Below are 19312 nucleotides of genomic sequence, written 5' to 3'. Positions count from 1 at the left end.
GGTGACAGCTGCCAAGCAGGTGACAAAGGGAATGAAGGGCACCAGCAGCGTCGACCCGCAGCTTGGAAAGGCTTGCCACTTGCAGACCCAGATCACCTGTCGCCAGACCCGCTCCCTGTGCTGAGTTAAGCTGATACAATTACAGGCATGTTTCCATTCGGGAAGTGATAGACGGAGCAGACTTTCGGGCTGTCACATCCGGCATCCCGGCTCGTTGCTGTCTCGGGACCTGGGCTCTGGGCATGCTTCTTCCTAAATTTATAACCATCCTGAGACTTGGTCACTTACTTCTACGATCGTCACAAAAGTGATACCCAATCCTGTGGCTGGTCAAAGTGAAGTGCGGGAAGGCCAGCAAAGCGCCTGGCTTACGAGGGTGGTGCTAATCGGCAGCTGCCACTGCTGCTGTTGTTACTGTCATTGCTATGCCTGTCCCCAGCTCTGCCGCGTATGGCATGGGTTTAGCCAAGCCGCTTGCCCCATCGGTGCCTCGGTTTCCTCACATTACGCCTAGATGCGTCTCCGGGTCCACTGCATAGAAACACCCCAAGGACGAGTAGGGAAAGAAGACCAGTCAACACTGAGAAAACTACCTCCTGGGGACAAAGTGACTCCTGTGTGTGACGAGATACGAAAGGAAAGCCTGCCTGGTATTCGAGAGCCAGCCTCGGGCAACGTGGGTCACGAGTTTTCGGAGCACCCCTTGCTCATCTGTAAAACAGGGCTCTCTGCCTGCCTCTCAGGTTACCATGAAGCCAAGTTAAGGGAAGGCATGAGAAAGTTCCAGAAATCCCAAGTCTGTGGACTTTCTTAGACTGCCGTTTCCTAGAGCAGAAACGGACCCCTCTGTCACTGTGCAGGCAGCCCAGCACTGGGCTCTCTGATCTTCTGAGTCCAGCCGCGGGCTGCTGAACCCCATCCCCAACGCCGCCTCTGCTCGGCCGTCTCCCTGAACCCCGGGACCATCTGTCCCGAACATACTGTGTGTGTCTTACCTCTGCACGTGTTTTTCCTTCCCTAGAAAGCCTTTGCTGGGCGCACCCGGCTTGTGTCTTCCCCTCAGCCCAGCACCTAGCTTTCTGTGACCACACGTCCCGCTAATTTCTGGACTGCTGGTGTCGGTCCACCACTTGAGGGCAAGGTCCTTGCCCATCCGCCCCGGTAAGGAGCCAGACAGACACGAGTCAGCATCTCAGATGGGTTGAGCTCTGACCCTGGGTTCAGACCTCACCTTGTTCCCTTATCACCTGGGTGACATCAGGCAGGTTAGTCAAGCAACCTGAATCTCACCGCAAGGGTGTCTGATTGGCCCAGGCTCAGGGCTCCTTCCCTTTGTTGAGCATTTGAAAAGCCCGGGGATCTTTCGGAATACCCAGATTCTGGTTCAGGAGGTCAGGGGTGGGGCCCGAGAGTCTGCATTTCTCACAAGCTCTGTCTGGTCACGCTGATGCCATAGGTCTGTGGACCACACCGAGCAGCGTGGGCGCAAAGGACGCTGACTGGAGCACTGGGCCATTAGGGGGAGTTCAGTTTGAGGGAGCAAGCTGACAAGTGAAGAGAGGCTGATATAAGGACCAATGGACACTATGCCCCGAAAGCCTCAAATCCACAAATCTTGGCTAATCAAAGCACTCCTCGTATTAGCTGTCATTGGCCAGTTTGGGACGAGGGTCCAGTGGTGCAAGCAGAAAAAAACAGCCCATGCTCTGTGTCAGGCTGATTAATTACCACTTCCTGGCTAATGAAAAAAAAAAAAACACAACAAAACAAACCCTAAATGCTGCCATTATTCTAAGCTTGTTTTACTGTTCCATTTAAAAAAATTTTTAAAGGTTATTTTTGAGAGACAGAGCGCGAGGGGGGAAGGGCAGAGAGAGAGGGAGACACAGAATCTGAGGCAAGTTCCAAGCTCCGAGCTGTCAGCACAGAGCCCGACGTGGGGCTCGAACTCACAGACCGCGAGATCATGACCTGAGTCGAAGTTGGACGCTTAACCGACTGAGCCATCCAGGCACCCCCGTTGTTCTTTTTTAAACACCGACATCATCGATATGATGGAAATTATGATATTTAGCACAGCAGGCTGTTTTGGGGGAAGCACTCCATATATGGTAGGTACTCACTAGGGAACGCGATTCCCATCTCACAGGGTGCCTCGTGTCCCCCACAGTAGTGGCTGAACAATGGCCCCCAAAGATACCAGGTTCTAATCCTTGCAACCTGTAAATGTGACCTAATTTGGGAAAGAAGGATCTTTGTGGCTGTGATTGTGCTCAGGACCTTGTGACAGGGAGACTGCCCAGTGACTCCTAAAGGCAATCGTAAGTGTCCTTACATGAGAGATGCAAAGGGAAAGAACACCCACAGGACAGGAGGGGGCACTGTGACTGAGGAGGCAGACAGACTGGCAGGTGCTGACCTTGAAAACTGGAAGGACTCGGCCACACGCCGAGGGGTGACAGCAGACACCGGGACCTGGAAGAGGCAGGGAGGATCCTCCCTGGGAGCCTCCCGAGGGACCATGGCCCTGCTGACACCTTAATTTCAGCCCCGTGACAGTGACTTTGGACTGCTGGTCTCCAGACCTGTTAGAGAATGCTTTTCTGTTGCTTTAAGCCACCAAGTTTGCGGTATATTTGTTACAGCAGCCACAGAAGACAAATGCATCCACTTCTATTGTAGCAGATATATATATCTTCCTGTGCACTGCATTGCAGGAAGGCAATGCATTTGCAGTGAGAATGCAAGTTCGTGGTCTCCCAGGATCGCATGCATCGGAGGAGAGAATGATGCTCAGCCCAAACAGGGAACTTTCTAAGTGAGCATTTCAGACCTTCGACGGCTTGAGTTTTGGCCATAAAGCCCAGCTTGAGACATTCGTGGCATTATCTGGAGGAACTGGCATTCCCTGGGAAGGTTCCTGGGATCTTTTTCAGGTAAAACCATCATCTGTGTGTGTCTTAGTGCCTGAGCTGGGCTGGGGAGGCAGAGGCATCACCAAGAGGAGGCCACCTTGTTTATGGAATTCAGCTTCATGGAGCAAATACGCGGAGCGAGTTACGGATGAAACTGAAGGGTCACGGTGGATACATCATCGCTAACAAATGGTGCGAGATTCAGTTACTGGGTGTGGGGCAGTGTGCCAAGAAGCTATACGGTCGCTTAGAACATCAAGCTTAATGCTCTCCGGTAAGTTCGTTTCTCAGTTAGGAATCTTAGGCTCGGTAAATGTGCCCAAGGTCACAGAGCTGGAAGGGGTAGACCTGAGACTTATAGCCAGGTCTCTTGGATTTCAGTTGGCTTTCTCAAAGCTGGCCAAAGACAGGGGAAAATCTTCTAGATGTGCCTGCCTGGGGGGTTGGGGGGAGGCATTTCTGTGTCCTTCCCCCCATCTTGTTTCTGTTTGCTACATAGAAGCCTGGTTCTAGAGCTAAGAGTTTCCAGTGTTTTTTTTTTTTTTTTCCTTTTTCATGTGGACTCATACCAACACCGAGGTCTAATTTTTTCTGGAAGTCCTTTTCGGCTACTTTTATTATCCTTGAGCTGAAGGAAAGCGTGCGTGTGCCTGTGTGTGCACACATGTGCAGGCACATTTGGTCTCATCAGCTCCCTCGTCTCGGGCTGTGCTAAACGACCGTCTCTTGGAAAAGAACAACATTGCTGTTTGTTGTCAAGCTGATTAATTGCTGGTGCGGCTAGAATGGAAAACAGACCACATTTCTGTCTCAACCTTGTTACATCCCACATTTTCTGGGATTCTTTTTCCCCTTCTTAATCCAGCTTCAACATCTTAACGGCCTTGTGGAATCTTCACAGAATCCTGTTGGACTTTCCAGTGTGACTCTCTCTGAGAGAATGGGGGAAAAGTTACATTTCTCTGGCTTCTCACAAATTCTCGGAGGTTGTGCACAGTTCCTCAAATTATGGGCCATTTCTAAGGTGGTTGGATGTTATCACAATGTCCTCAACCCTGCGTCCAATTCTGGCAGCTTCCAGCGTATTTCATGAAAAAGATCACGAGAGCCAGCACAGTATCAGTTGTTGGTCACCGTTCACTGCATTTTACACGCGTTGACTCATTTTAAACTACACAACTCTGTGAAAGAGGCACGATTATTAACTCTTGAAGATGGTACAGCCGGGGTTCAGAGAAGTTAAGCTTTCCCAAGGCCACACAGCTATTAACTGTAGGATCTGGATTCAGGTGTCCTGGCTAAGAGTCCACGCTCTTGACCATGCTACAAAGGTCCTATATTTACTCTAAAGCCATTCTGTTGTATCCTAAAGCAGCTAACATGAGCGAGTCTTTATTATGTGCCCAGTAAATTGCGTGATGCTTTATATACATTTTGGTTTCCAAGTCTGGCTGATCATCACAACTGCCTGGGAACTTAAAAAAATTTCAGAGTCTCTGTACTCCATCTCTAACCTCCTCAACAGCTGTTAGGAGAAGGGAGAACAGGAATCTGTATTTTGAGTTCCAGCTTAGCCTGCCTGCCAGACGGGTCCTGGGCAACTTAGGAGGGGGAATGAGATAGCCTTCCCTCCTTCTTTTCTGAGGAAGAATGATCATGGTCCCTCAAAAGCCCTCAGTTGGCTCAACCTCAAGAGGCCATGCCCAGTGGGGCAGAAACAACAAGGACTGCACGCTGTGCCCCTGGCCCCTCACACCACCCCACCCCTCCACCACAATGCTCCAGCCACACTTGCCTTCTCTCTGCCTCAGGGCCTTTGCACTGGCTGATCTTCTTCCTGGACCACACGAGCTATTCCCCTAGCTGGCTCCTGCCCCTTTGGGTTTCAGCTTAAATACTGCATCCTCAGAGAAGCTTCCTTGGCCACTCTGCCTACATACATCCTCCCCGTTTCTTTCTTCTCCCTTCGAGGAGTTGGCAAATATTCTGCAAAGAGCCAGACAGTACATATTTTAGGCTTTGTGGGCCACCTAAAGTTCATGTTGCATTTTATTATTTTTGCTTACAACACTTTAAAAATGTAAAAAATTGGGGCATCTGGGTGGCTTGGTCTGTTAGGCATCCGACTCAATCTCAGCTCAACCTCAATTTCAGGGTCAAGAGTTTAAGCTCCATGCTGGGCGTGGAACCCACCTTAAACAAACAAAATAAAATATAAAAAATTTTTAGATTATGGTTTGCTGACCCTCCCTTTTTTAATTTGAGAGAGAGCGTGAAAATATTAAGCAGGCTGCAAACTCAGCATGGAGCCCAATGTGGCCTTGATCCCAGGACCCTGGGATCATGACCTGAGCCAAAATCAAGAGTCAGATGTTCAACCATCTGAGCCACCCAGGCGCTCCTATTTGGTGACGCTTAATTCAGCACCCAGTTCATATTCTATCCATTACTACCCTTCTCAGATTGGTTCCCTGAGAGCTCACTGCTGTATATTTACTGCCTGTCTTCTCCGCTAGACAGTGGGCTCCATGAGGGCAGACTTTGTCTCAGGATCACCAGTGAGCATCAGGCCTTAGTCCAGTGTCCGCTCGTTGAAGATACTTAACAGGTACTGATTAAATAGTTTTTCATTTCATTTTCAATCTGCTGCCTTTTCTCCGAACACTGCCAGGAAGCTTCAGGCCAGGCTGGCTTGGAGTGACCAGAAGTCTCTGATGTTTCTCCTACCCCCTTTCATTGCATGCTAAGGGACTTAGGATACTTGTGTTGAACAAATAGGTTCCCAGTCTCTGGGCTCAGAGGAGGCTGCCCACCTCCATGAATAGAGGTCGAAGTGGGAAAAGGTGAGCACAGACACCTGCCCCACCTGACATATCAATTTAGATGCCAACAGCCGGCCCGCAAGTAACTTCCAGGTTCCGCTTAACTGAAAACCAGGCAGTTAATTCACCAGCTTCCCAGCTGGCTTTGCCACAGTGGCCACCACTAGACGTCAGACACCAACCCCACCAAATACGGCAAAATGCAAGCCTGCTAACCTGGCCACTACCTGATCTTATTTGCAATGATGATGATGATGATGATGATGATGATGATGATGATGATGAAGAAGAAGAAGAAGAAGAAGAAGAAGAAGAAGAAGAAGAAGAAGAAGAAGAAGACGACGATGACGACGACGACGACGACGACAACAGTAATGATGATGATGTTTTTTTTTTTCCTCTTTGGAAGTGAAAATAGCTTTAGTTTTTATTACCCAGATAATTTGTGGGAATTTTAGAAACTTTAATCCAGGAAAGACTAAAAAGACAAAAAAGTTGCCCAAATTCCCATCAGCCCTGTGTAACCTGTTAGCTGCTTTCAATATTTTTTTTAATGCTTATTTTTTGAGAGAGAGAGAGAGTGGGGGGAGGGGCTGAGAGAGAGGGAGACACAGAATCTGAAGCAGGCTCCAGGGTCTGAGCTGTACACACAGAGCCCGACGCGGGGCTTGAACCCACAAACCACGAGATCAGGACCCGAGTCAAAGTCGGACGCTTAACCAACTGAGCCACCCAGGCACCCTGGGTTTCAGTATTTTACTTTCAATATTTTAAAGAGCACATTCAACATTCAATGATGGTGATTTTAATGGACAAGTAAAGGAGAACCAAAATAGGGGAAACATGTCCTCTGTCAAAGTGACAAATAAAAGCTCAGGGCTCTCAGCCTAAATGTAAGCACTAATCGCAGGGGACCCGTCCAAGAAGGAAAGGAGTATGTGCCAATTCCCTGGACCTTACTCTCTGGATTCTTTGACCAGAAACCATCGAACCCAATATCTGTACCTCCAACAAATGTGTTCCCTCTTGCCATGGCCACGCAAGGCCACGTGCTGTTTACGTACAGTGTGAGCACTAATCATTTTCTTATCGGGGAAAACATTTTCCAGAAGTACTCTGGGCCACCAGAGGCCGGAACCGGAGATAAAACAGTGGAAGTGACTGCTGTCCGTTTGACTCAGATGAAGCCTCTATGTACCGTGTCGTTGCAAAACTTCAACAGGAAAGGTCAGAAATGACAGGCATTGAGGCCCGTCCCGGGACTCCTCTGCCCGATGGAGATCGTCTCTGCACAGTCGTTGGCTCCTCCCCGAACAAGGAAGGTTTGCAACTAGTCTTGAAGATACTTCAGGAGACAGGCGCCTTTATCCAGGGAGGTCACGTGGTATTACACCCTGAATAACTGATATTTGCTCAGATATCAGGCATCAGGCCCTTGGAGAGCATCCTGTGTTTCCCACGCCCGACAACACCCTGTGAGTGGCAGTGATCTTGTTCTGCACACAGAACAGAAGCGAACGCCGAGGCCGAGAGCAGGCGGGTGACGTGTCCGGGTCCCCAGCCAGCAAGCCTGGGGGTCTGAGCTGCCCTCGGAGCTGCTGTACGGCCACGTCTAGCTACACCCTCGGTACAGCCTTCCTGCACTCGTGTTATGTGACCAGATTCCATCGTGACAGGGCCCTTCCGGCTGCCGTGTGTGTGCGTGGTGGGGCCGGAGCAAGGAGACCAGCTGCAGTTTCCGGAGGAGCAGCCACGGGGCCCTGGGTCAGCGTGTGAACACTGGCTGCCGTGAGCATGGGTTCTCTAAGACGGCTACGGAGAGAGAGAGAGAAGCTGTAGGGACCGAATACCCCTTAACCGTCATGCCGCTCCTCAGTGTCACCGTGCAGATGATACAAAAGCAGGTGGACACCCCGATCACGCTAGCCACGCACACGCCGAGTCTCCGGCCCCGGCTCGAACCCACCGGAGCAGCTCTGTTTTCCCGGGACTTTGCCTCTAACCATGTCCCCACCTGTTAGACTGAGGCAATAACGTCAAGGGGCCTCCGCCAGGGCGTCTCAGTGCGGACCGAGGGTGATGGTGCACGCGTGTAGGGGGGCACTTGTGTATGGCAGGTACAAACCGGAGGCTAGTCCTCAGTCCTTAGCGCCCTGGAGGCCTGTGGTCTGGTCCTGGGGTGGAGTCCTTCCCGGGGGGTCAGTGCAGCCCCACGCAAGGGTTTGTCTAGCCCCGTGGCCAGAAATCGGAGACTGAGGAATTGATGAAAAGGTAGCCACGGCCATAACTGCTTGACCGCTGGGTCAGGGCACTCGGGCCCTTGGTGCCTCAGTCTGCTCACCTATGAAATGGGGGAATAATGGTTTCCCCGCCGGGCTGCCGAGAGGCTGAAAGGAGGTGACGCGTGTACCGGGCACAGAGCCGTCCCTCAGTCACACCTGCCTCTCTCCTCCTTCCAAGTTACCATTCTTGGTTGCCTGTTAGCTGCATCGAGATTTGCCCTCAGGCCTCCCGCCTGCTCTGGGCTCTAGGAAATGAGGCTCCCATCTGCTGACGTATGGAGCTGCGGCCAGTTCTGGGGCTGGGCATGTGACGTCTTTGCAGATCGCCTGATTCTGACATTTACCGTCCTCTCCTTGTCCTGGGCTGGCTCCTGTGCGGACAGACAGCTTCAGACTTTGTTCTGAGTAGGGGCCGTGCACTCTGCAGCCTGTTTGTGGGGCGTAAGTCAGAGGCAGGACTGGATTTTTTAAGTCACTGGAGTATCGGTAGTGAGTCCCCTCCTTCTCTCATCTGCATTGTTGTATCTAGTCTCCCCAGTCCATGCTGGGTCCTTCTGTTCCCTGCCCCATATGGCTGCCAGAGACCCCAGGGGGACACTTAACAATGCCCAATCACATCCTGGAGCTGTTCACAATCTTGCAATGGCTTCCAGTGGGTCTCAGGATAAAGACAAAGTCCTTCCCGGGACTCACGGGGTTGTCTCAAAACCTCCTCTTTCTCCCTCTCCCTGCTCAAGCCCCGCTGGCCTGCCCTTGGCAAGCTGGTTTTGCATCCTTTCTTCCACCCCAGGACCTTTCCGTGTCTAGTCTCTCTTTTGGTGGAGGGGCACTGGGGCATTTAGGGTTAGAGAGAGAAGTACAGTTGACAACGTACAGGTAGGACATTCAGAGGCCCGATGCCCTAAAAATACCACCCTGCCGCCATATGCAATTTCAACTAAAATGATAGTAGACCACACCATGTAAAATTTTATTTTCTAAAATAACCCATGTTTATATTTTGCTGAAATAAATCAGTTCTCTTTTTTACCTTGCTGTCACTCTCTCCTTTATGAACTTCTTATTTGTTCTCTTTTGCTTTCTGTCTCTCTGGGTCCCTGCTTTTCTCAGACCCTGAAACTCGTACTTAATTTGCCAGTTGGGAGTTCCAGCCGCTGGAGTCAAGCATGGGCTTTTTAGAAGAAGGAAGGGGGAGTTAAAAGAGAGCAGAGCGAGGAGTATTTAAAGGAGACAATGGGTCTCTGGAACATCACCATCATCATCTTCATTCTTAAAATGCCAATGACAACAGTGGTAGCAGTCACCCACGCACGGGCCATGTGCACTGAATCCTTCCCAGAACTCCCTGAGGAAGTACTACTATCCTCATTTTATAGGTAAGGAAAGCTAAGGCTCAGAGAGGTCTCACTGCCAGCTCTGTGTCCAAATTTCTTCTAATAAAGACACCAGTCTTGGAAGTAGAAGGCGTCTTACTAGGTGTGACCTCACCTTCACTGCATCACGTCTACACAGACTCTATTTCCAAATTAGGGCACATTCACAGGTGCTAGGGGTTAAGACTCCAACATATCTTTTTTGGGGATACAATTCAACCCACAACAAGGGGCAGTGGAAGGTTACATTCACCCCGAGCCACGAGGAGCCACCAAACCACTCAGGTAGAGCAGTGGCCACCACGGCTGGGGCCATGGGAGGCACTTCCATGTGGAAATTCCAGGGGCTCAGTGGGTGGGGGTGATTGTGAATAGTTTGGGGGGCAGATGGAGGTGCAGGCAGCCATGGGGCTCCCTGTCCATACCTCCTTTGAAAAGAACCTGCTTCCCAGGGGCGTGGTCGTCTGACAGCCTCCAGGGTGTCTTTGGGTTCACCAGGGTGTCCACGCTGATGCTGTGTCCTCCTGGCCCATGCTCAGCCAGTCACTAAGTAGGGCAGGGGCACCAGTGCCAGCCCATCCAAGCACAGGATCCTTCCAATAGGCCACACATGCTTAGCAGCTCTTCCCTGGCCTGGCTGAGCCTTCCTCAGGGCCACATGGCAGGCTGGGGGGTCTCACTACCTTCTCTTCCTTCTCTGCTCTCCTGCCCATCACTCCCTTCCTTCTCTCTCTCCTCTCACAGGTGTGAGACCCGCAACAGGTCTCCCCATCTGCTCCTGCCCCTTTCCTATTCTCCTTCGTGGGCATTTACCCCAATATATCTCATTCCGTCCTGACATCTGCTTCTCAGAGAACCCCAATGGGCACAAGCAAAAGAGAACAGAGACATGCATATTCAGCCCCCCTGGGGCCCCAACACTCTGAAGACCCCAAACTGGAGGCTCCGTGCTCCCCAGATTCACACGGATATTTCCATCGGGTTTGGAGGATGTATCGAAGGTGTCGTGGAGTTTAACCGGTTGATGGGATTCTCCCCAGCCATCCCCTCCCGCTGCCTTGCTTCTATCCACTCTGGAGCCCAGAAAAGCCCAAGAGTCTTTTCCTGGTCTCTTTGCATTGAGGATTGCTTTTCTTTCTTTAATGTTTATTTATTTTTGAAAGAGAGAGAGAGAGTGTGTGAGTTGGAGAGTGGCAGAGAGGCAGACACAGAATCGGAAGCAGGCTCCAGCTCCAAGCTGTCAGCACAGAGCCCGACACGGGGCTCGAACCCACGAACGACGAGATCACGACCTGAGCCAAAGTCGGAGGCTTACCCGACGGAGCCCCCCAGGCGCCCTGAGCACTGCTTTTCTGATAAAAGAGGAGCATAAGTTGAAGCCAGCATTTCCCTTTCTTCCCGCAGGGATTGTCTGCCTTCAAAAGGGATAGGATGCTTAGGTCCTGGGCGGCTGCTGCGAATGTGCGGTAACCATCACCAAGGAAAGACTCACAGAACCACAGAGAACCCGGTGCCGGCACAATCAAGCCACCGAATGAACACTACCAGCTGCTTCCCGCTGGATGTGCTGTGCCCTAAGGAAACGAGACCCTCGTGGGTGGAAGCCATCAGATTTGGGGGACGTAGACCACCGCCATACCGTGGCTGTGTCGCTCGCAGGTGAAAACAGACCTCAACGAACTGGACTCGGATTTGAAATATGTGCTCTGTGGATTTGGGGCAGGCAGAATTTCACGGGCAGATCGCTGTGCCCTGGCATGCTGCCAAGAAGTGGACCTGGGCTGGGGACACCTGGCCCTGCCATCCTCTGTCGTCGTAGGGGACGAAGGGCTCGGTCGTCCCTTCCCTACCTCATCTGATGAGCAGGGAGACGAGAGAAGGCAGCAGGGTGTGACGGTGGGACTGCGAACCAGAGGCGTCTGCGTCCAGGTGCGCATGGATGGGACCCCCGGGGGGAGTGGCCCGGGGAGATCTCCCCTAGGGAAGACACAGAGACACACAGGGTCAAGCCGCTCGCCCGTGTATCCTCAAGGAGTTAATCTCTTAATATGAACAAAAACTCTCCGGTGCACTTTCCACATCCCCCCCAAAGCCCGCATCTCCACCAGCTGAAAATGAATCACCCCCCACACTCAGAGTGCAATGGGGTGTCAAGTTCTTTGCTTAATACCAGCAGTAGTAACACTCGAGCACCAAAAAAGCCCAAGTAATTATATGTCTGTTTCCTCCGTTGTTATTATTTGCGTGTAACCAAGGCACCTGCCACGTTAATCGCGCCCTTTTTATAAACATCTTCTCCAGCCAACCGACCAAAGATGCACTTTGGGGATGGAGGGAAAGGATTCGTTTTACATTAGGTCTTCAGATTTTTCCGGAGTTCAGTGATGTGCTCATTCAGATGCCAAGCCTTCACCCCGACTGTGAGGGAAGACGAGTTGCCGAACTTAAGAAAAAAGAGAATGTGAAGAGTCCTCAGAGTAGGAGAATCTAGAAGGGAGTCAACCAGACCTCCCTGCCTGGTGTTGAGTCCTAACATCACAATGAGGATGAGGTTTCCAGAAGAAGAATAGAAAAAAAAAAAAAAACATGCCCATAATAGCTGTATCATCTAGGCATCGTGAAATAGTCCTTAACAGCTATCTTTTTTCCTATTTATACACAGAAGCATAACATACGGTGAAGGGCACGCTTCTTAACTATACAGTTTGATTACCTTTTTCAGATTTTTATTGTGGTAAAACGTATCCAACCTAAGACCTGCCATTCTAACCATTTTTACATGCAAAAGTCAGGGGCATTCTGCTACTGTTTCCAAAAACCTTCATCCTCCCAAACAGAAACTCCGTAAGTGTTAGGCACAATTAGTTTTTACACACACACACACACACACACACACACACACACGTAGCCCAAACCCAGATGGGGACACAGCGTTTCCAGCTTCCCCAGGCACTCGTCCGTTCCTCCCAGTGAAAACCCCACTGTTCTGACATCTGTCACCATGGATTAGTTTTGCCTGAAAATGTGTATAAATGGAATCAAACAGTATGTACTTTTTCTGTGTCTGACTTTGGTCACCCAGTAGTGCCCGTGAGGTCTGTACATTCCTTCCCCTTGGCCGCCGTGTTGGTTTGCTGGGGCTGCCGTAGCAAAGTGCCCCAGACTGGGCAGCTTAAATCCTAGGGATTCATCTCACAGTTCTGGAGGCTGGAAGCCAAAGAACATGGTGTCGGCAGGGCCAGTTTCTGCAGACTCTCCCCTTGGATGGTGGGCTTCTCCCTCCATCTTTGTGGGGTCTTCCCTCTGTACGCATCTATGTGTTAATCCCTTCTCCTTCTCCTCCTCGTCTCCACCTTCTCCTCCTTTTTTTATTGTTGATTTATTTATTTTCAGAAGGAGAGAGAGTGTGTGAGTGGGGAGGGGCAGAGAGAGGGAGAGGGAGAGAGAGAATCTGAAACAGGCTCCACACTGTCAGCACAGAGCCCGACGCAGAGCTCAAACCCACGAACTGTGAGATCATGACCTGAGCCGAAACCAAGAGTTGGACACTCAACCAACTGTGCCACACAGGCACCCCAATTCATTCTTCTTACAAGGAGATCAGTTACACTGGATTAGGGTCCACCCCAGTGATCTAATTTAACCAAATGACCTCTTTAAAAACCCTCTCTGCAATCACAGTCATGTCCTGAGGTGCTGGGAGTTAGGACCTCCCCATGTGAGTTTGTGTAGTGGGGGGGACACCATTCCGCCCCAAACGGCTATGTACCTCAGTCATAAAGGGGCACATGCTTAGTGTTCGCAAATATTTCAAGTTGTCTGAAGCAACTGCACCAATTTAAAGTCCTACCAGCATCTTGTGAGAGATCTAGGACTTCTGTATCCTGGGCAACACTCAATGCTGTTGATCTTCACTTTGGTCACTCTGGTGGGCAAGTGGCAGCCTCATCCTGTGGTTTCCCCAAGCACCTCTTGAACAGTAACTTGGCGTCTGACTTCATGTACTATCAGGACATATTTTGTGGTCACGCCTTGGAAGCTGTGCAGCTCACAAAGATGCCAGTGCCATGCGTTCCTTCACAGGGCTGCAGAGCGCTTGTGGGTGTTCTAAATTTACAGCTTTATGAATTTATGAAATTTCTCAAAACTCCTCAATCAGTGTGTGTTACTTTCCTAAGTTGGGCGGGGGGAAGCCTTATTTAAAAAAGGAAGGTGGAGGGGCGCCTGGATGGCTCAGCCGGTTAAGGGTCCAACTCTTGATTTCGGCTCAGGTCATTACCTCAAGGTTCATGAGATCAAGCCTCGCATCAGGCTCTGTGCTGACAGTGCAGAGCATGCTTGGGATTCTCTTTCTCCCTCTCTCTCTGCCCCTCGTCCACTCATGGTCTCTCTCTTTCTCCCCCTCCCCTTGGCCCCTTGCCCCCCTCTCTCAAAATCAATAAACATTGAAAAAAAAGAAGGTGGAAACATCAGGAAACACGTCTGCTTGGGCATTCGCGGCAGGAGCTCTGGAGAGGGGAGTAGGGGTGCAGCAGTGAGTATGCTTTTTAATGTTTCCTCTTTCGTGGAGCTCAGTCATCAAAAAGCATCAGGCTGTTGGGGGAAGCACATGCCGTTGGGGAAGCTTCTGGAAGAAGACAGAGCCTGATTATTGGAGGCGTGCACGCACACACACGTGGCTATGTGCATAATGGTTTGGTATACACATCCACTTTGTTTTTGTCAAATGATGTGAACCAGATGCTGTGCTGAGAATCTTCTTAGCGATCTTCATAACATTTTAATGAACTTGGTGGCGACACCTTATCAACCACAAGAATAGTTACCATCATCGTTCGTACTTATTGATATTCAGAGAGGTTAAGGGTCTCACCCAAGGCCACATAGCTTGTAGCGGGCCGACTGAGGAGTCTGAACTCAGATCCACCTGACCCTTCATTTGCTGATACTCTACTGCCTCCATGATGAGTCTGGGCCCTTCACGTGCTTTCCCTGCAGGGTCTCTGATGCTCACGATGGTGGATGGTGCAGGGTAGGTGTTATTAAGGCCCATTTTAAGGACAAAGAAGCACTGACCCGAAGTCATGTGACCAGGTGACCGTGCCAGGATTCAGACCCAGGTGGTCTGAATACACGATCGCTGTTATTCTTCATATTCTTTCAAATCTCTATCTGGCTCGGGCCCAACAAAAGCCGGCTTTGCACTACCCTTGAGGGACAGGTCCCTCCAGCAGGAAGTGTCCCTCGTACTGAGCTGAAATTGGCTTCCTTGCGACTCCAACAATTGCTTCCAGTTCACGGCCCAGAACTTAGTACTTAATTACATCGTGTCTTCTATTGTGTACTAATCATCTCTCGTGGTTCCTCCCTTCTCCGCGGCTCGCTTGCCAACTCCTCCAGGGCAGAGACCGAGTCTCGTAGGCCGCACACCTTCCAGAGTAAGAGCTTATTAAATAAATACTTGTTGGTGGCAAGTCCCACCAGAATTCTCCCCTGGGGCCTCATCCCAGGTGTGTGGGAGACAGCGTAGCCAGGTCACAAGGGATTTGCAATTTAAATATGCACAGAGTTTGTGGGTAATTTGCATACTCCCTCAACAGACTGTGTGTGCAGTCAACACTCGGTAATTCTGCATTTAAAATGATCCTGCTCCCCCGAAGACTGTCATTTCTTCACAGCTCTCGTCTTAACTTTCCTCAACCCTGTGTTCCTATCAAATCAGGAACTGGGGAGTTTACACCCTGCATGGAAAGCGAAGACAGCCTAGGTGGCAGCAGAAAGGGTCAGGGTGAAGTCGCCTGGTTGAAATCGCGTTCGTCCTTTCAAGGCTAATTGCCACCCGTGTTTGCCAGTGTCCTCAGACGCAATTACTCCTATGTTACTTTGTTCACACGACCTGAGGTGCCCTTATGCTGTGTATCCTGGCTAGAAATTAGCATGCTTTCTGTTGCAAGTGATGGAAACCCTCTTGAAAGCAGTTTCAGGAAAGAAAGGGATTTGAAGTCATTGGCTTCTGTCAGTGAACCACCTTGGGACTTCAGGCATGGCTGGATCTAGGGGCTAAAAGCAAGGTCATCCAGATTCCCTTGTCCCCACTCTGCTGCCAGCCCCAGTGTGGAAAGAGCTTCAATTGCCCAACAGAAGAAGACGAAATCTCAAGACGGTGCCTCGTTGGTCTGACACAGGTCAGATGACCACCCCTAAACCAATTACCATGGATGAAGAAAAACTGACTGGCTAGATGTTGAATGAGCTCCCCCTACACCCAAATCATGTGGTCCGAGAGTGGGGGAGAGGGAGTTGCCCAAAGAGCAGTCTATGGGCTTCCGTTAGAGAAAACACAGACATACCCACACACACCCACCTACGTAGCAGGTCCTGTATAGGTCTATCTTTCTTGCTGGCCTGGGGGCTCCTGGAGGGCAGGAGGAAGGCAGGAGACACCTGACACTGAACGTGTAAAGGGGTAGGAAAAAGACACCTTCCGGTCAGCAGAGAGCCCTTCCTTTCCCAACTGTGCACTGACAGGTATTGGGATGCTAATGGACAAACAGACACGGTTCCTGCCGCCACGGGGCTTACAGTCTTGCTGGTGAGGAATACACACAACGGACTGTAACGGACAGCGACGTGCGTCATGCTGGACGCATGAACAAAGATTCTTGTTTGCAGCCTAGAACACCGAGACGATGGGAGGGCAAGAACTGTAACGCCTTCTGTCCTCCTCATAAAGCTCTTTCATACATTTTTGCAGCGGCCTCTAGGACAGTAGATGCAATGTGGGGATGTTCCCCCTTTGTAGGTGAGGAAAGGAGACTCTGAAAGGGAAGTTTAGGTGCCACGGGCTGGTAGGCAGCAACACCACACACCTTCCTGGTGATGACCCTAATTCCATCGATCTTCCCAGCAGCCCAGTGAAGTGTGATCTCATTTTAGACAAGAGGAAACAGCGGCTCAGGGATGCATGAGCTGGCTGGGCACCAGGCGGGACAGCAGAGACACCCCGGTAAGTGACTTTAGGGTTGCACAAACCCTGAGGCTAGGTCAGGACTCACCGCCCGAGCTCACGGCTCCAAGTCTGGGGCTTGCTCCTCGGCCCCACTGGGTGCCCCCTGCCCTCAAGCTGTGCCCCTCATCGGGGGCCACCCTGGTAGGTCATTAAAGATTCTTGCAGCTCAGCCAGTTGCTGTTGGTGGCCTCGCCCAGAACCCACGTGTCCTTTCTGCCTACCTTGCCAGAGCCTTGCAGGCTTGCCCCAGAAATGCCAACCTCCTTTTCCCCGGGAGGCATTTCTGTCCCCTGCACCGCTCATTTGTAACCCTGTCCCAGAAGCTGGGTGGAGAGAGCAGCAGCGGCATGCAGCCAGCCCCACCGGGGCTGGGTGAGTGTGGCGGCCGAGATCTGGCCTGTTGTGTGCATGTGGCGAGCAAGGGCCTGCTTCCTATTCTGCCGGTGTGTTGTGAGGGTGTCAAGAAAGATGCCAACGTTTTTCGTGTCTGAACACCTAGAAGCTGCCGCTCACTAAGATGAGGAGACACTGGCCAAAGCAGATTTTGTCTAGTGTCAATGGTTTGCTTTTTGTACCTGGTACGTTAAAGGTGCTTGTTGGGCGCCCACGAGGGGGATGTTTGGAGGCACCTGGGTCTGGAAAGGCGATGGGGCTGGAGCTGGGTCGCCCTGGAGCGTTCCAGCCTTTGAGGACAACAGGCGGCATCAAGGACTGGGGAGGCCTGGTTAGCAGGTGATGATAACCAAGGATGGGGCCACGGAGGCCAGGTAAGAAGAGGTTTCCAGAAGGGAGCAATTCGTTGCCTCAAATGCTGTTGCTAAGTTGGGTTCCGTGGGACCCAGGATCTACCTTGGTTTTGGCATGTCACGTGCCGCTGTGACCTTGGCCGGTGTGGCTTCTTGGGGAACAGAGGAGGAAAGCAGGAGAGAATGAGAAGATCACAAGCAGAGACCATTCGTTTGACGTGTTTGCAATAAAAAGGAGCAGAGCGGTGGGCTGGCGGCCGGACAGACCAGGGATGATTCTTCTCCAGAAAAGACACAGCAGCACATGTGCTCTGATGGGAACGACAGAGCCGAAAGGACACTTTATGTAGGACACTAGGGGAAAAGTTGGCGCGACTGCAAGAACAGCGGCCCCGCACAGGCTGGAGGGGGCGGATTCAGTGGACGAGCAGGGTGTTTGGCCTTTGCGTCCAAACCCGTGCTCTCTCTGCCCTGCCAGGCGGCCTCTCCTCGACTTCTCTCCCCGGAACCTCTCCAGACTTCCCGCCGGATGCTCAGGCTGGAGAGAACAAAGCCTAGGACGGAGCGCTTGCTATTTCTGCTGGCGATAACCACGAATTAGAGGGAAGACAGAGACAGGAGGTGACAGGAGACTTCGTCTGAGCTACCGAATTTAGGTGTGTGTGCTGTGAGCGCAACTTGTGAAATCACCTTGCCGGAGATGTTCTCAAGACTGGAGGCAGTTTCAAAAGGAACTTGAGGCACAGTGAACAAACACTACTAAAATAGAAGCGGCAAAACGATCTGAGACATTTGCAAACGACGTGGCTTTTACCATCATCTCTCCAACTTAAGAACGGTTGACACTTAATAGGTTCCTTTCAACGTTACTCATGCAGCAGATGTAAAGTGAGGTCTGAGGGAGGCCCCGGCGGCAGAGAGAAGAGAGGCCCCTTGTCCTCAGGGAGGTGCAAGTCCGGTGCGGCAGCCCATGTTAAGTGTTCAGAGAGAGTCAGAGATGCACAGGGCTGGGTAACCCAGGTAAGGTGGAAGGAAGCAAGGCTCAGGCAAGGGGAAGAGTAGACTCTGTGCTGGGAAGCATAAGGACAAGTGTGCTCCTGACACAGGGAACAGCATGTGCAAAACCTCCGTGGTGTGAGGCACCAGGGCCCATTCAGGAAACGCCAAGGAACTCCAGATGCCTGGAGTGGGGGCTTTATCTTCTGCACCACAAGGATCCACTCCAAGACTTTAATTGGGGAATAATCTGGGGGAGGGGCATGTTTAGAATTCAGAACCTAGAAGCAGCATAAAAGCAGTGGTCAGGCTCCAAGCCACTCCTCCAGGAATGGACAGGCTAGGCTGTGTATCCTATGGCAGAGCTGAGTTAAAGAACGATCCAGGGCTTAGGGATCTGGGGACAGGTGTGGAAGGGGGAGGAAGGGTTTTCTGTCTCATGACCCCGTACAAAGCCAAGGTCTTGTGCACAACTATAAAAACCATTCTTCAAACTAAGATTTAAAGTGAGGAACTAGGTTTTTTAAGAACAGGTCTCTAGTCCCAGGGGCATCCATTAAGCATGCACTATGGACCCAGCAAATACCTACACAGGGGTGATCTGGCCAGGCCCTGGGAGTGCATGCAGGTAGGTGAGCATTGCACAATAGAATCACTGGAGAGCCTGGGTGGCTCAGTCGGTTAGGCATCTGACTTCGGCTCAGGTCATGATCTCGCGGTTTATGGGTTTGAGCCCCGTGTCGGGCTCTGTGCTGACAGCTCAGAGCCTGGATCCTGCTTCGGATACTGTGTCTCCCCCTCTCTCTGCCCCTCCCATGCCCATTTTCTGTCTCCCTCTGTCTCTCAATAATCAATGTTTAAAAATTTTTAAAAAATAAACAGTAGAATCACAGAGTGAGAACACTGTGCTCTTTTCGGGGGTCTTGCAAACCTTTCAAATGCTTCAGTGAGAAGTGCTCAGTCTGGGGCTAAGGGATCTTTGACACCTCTCTTTCTATCACTAGCTGTCGGACACATACACAGTGCTACACAGAGTGGGAGTCCATTCGTATGAAATGTCCAGAGAAGTCAAAGCTAAGGAAGTAGATCAGTGATGGCCTGCAGCTGGGGGGTGGCAAAGGGGAGGGACCGAAACGATCAAGATGTTTCTTCCTGGGTGATGGAGAAGC

The 19312-nt window shown here is 51.2% G+C and overlaps 1 long non-coding RNA gene across 5 annotated transcripts in view; it reads right to left on the bottom strand.

Moving 5' to 3' along the window:
• Window positions 1–19312, bottom strand: part of LOC123382541 — a 182311-nt gene that overhangs the window by 25436 nt on the left and 137563 nt on the right. For 2 of the 5 annotated variants that reach the window (XR_006591062.1, XR_006591059.1), the window contains exon 3: window positions 11243–11369. The exons of 2 other annotated variants lie outside the window; for them this stretch is intronic. This is a non-coding gene — a long non-coding RNA (uncharacterized LOC123382541). Of the gene's footprint in view, window positions 1–6396; window positions 8391–11242; window positions 11370–19312 lie in introns of those variants that run through there. One more of the 5 variants, XR_006591061.1, reaches the window with a different exon arrangement.

This window comes from Felis catus, chromosome E3 (genome assembly GCF_018350175.1).
Source record: "Felis catus isolate Fca126 chromosome E3, F.catus_Fca126_mat1.0, whole genome shotgun sequence".
In the NCBI taxonomy this organism is placed as follows: Eukaryota; Metazoa; Chordata; class Mammalia; order Carnivora; family Felidae; genus Felis; species Felis catus.
This window is presented reverse-complemented; position numbering and strand designations above follow the sequence as displayed.